Raw genomic sequence first — 225 nt, forward strand, 5'->3', positions numbered from 1 at the left:
AAATCAAATTGTCGATCAGCATCTCTACACTCGAGAACAGCACATCGGTTATATGCACCATTGACATCCATATACGCATCGTTTGAAGGATGTCAGTAAATATCAATATTTGCATCGCATTAGCATCAGTATCTGATGTGACCTTGTTTAGTGACTAGTTTGGACTAGATTTTCCTGACTTTGAGACTGTGAATCTGAGCGTTAGCGGCCTAGTTCCGAGTTGCG

Source organism: Plasmopara halstedii (genome assembly GCF_900000015.1).
Source record: "Plasmopara halstedii genome assembly, contig: Scaffold_1583, whole genome shotgun sequence".
Classification (NCBI taxonomy): domain Eukaryota; phylum Oomycota; class Peronosporomycetes; order Peronosporales; family Peronosporaceae; genus Plasmopara; species Plasmopara halstedii.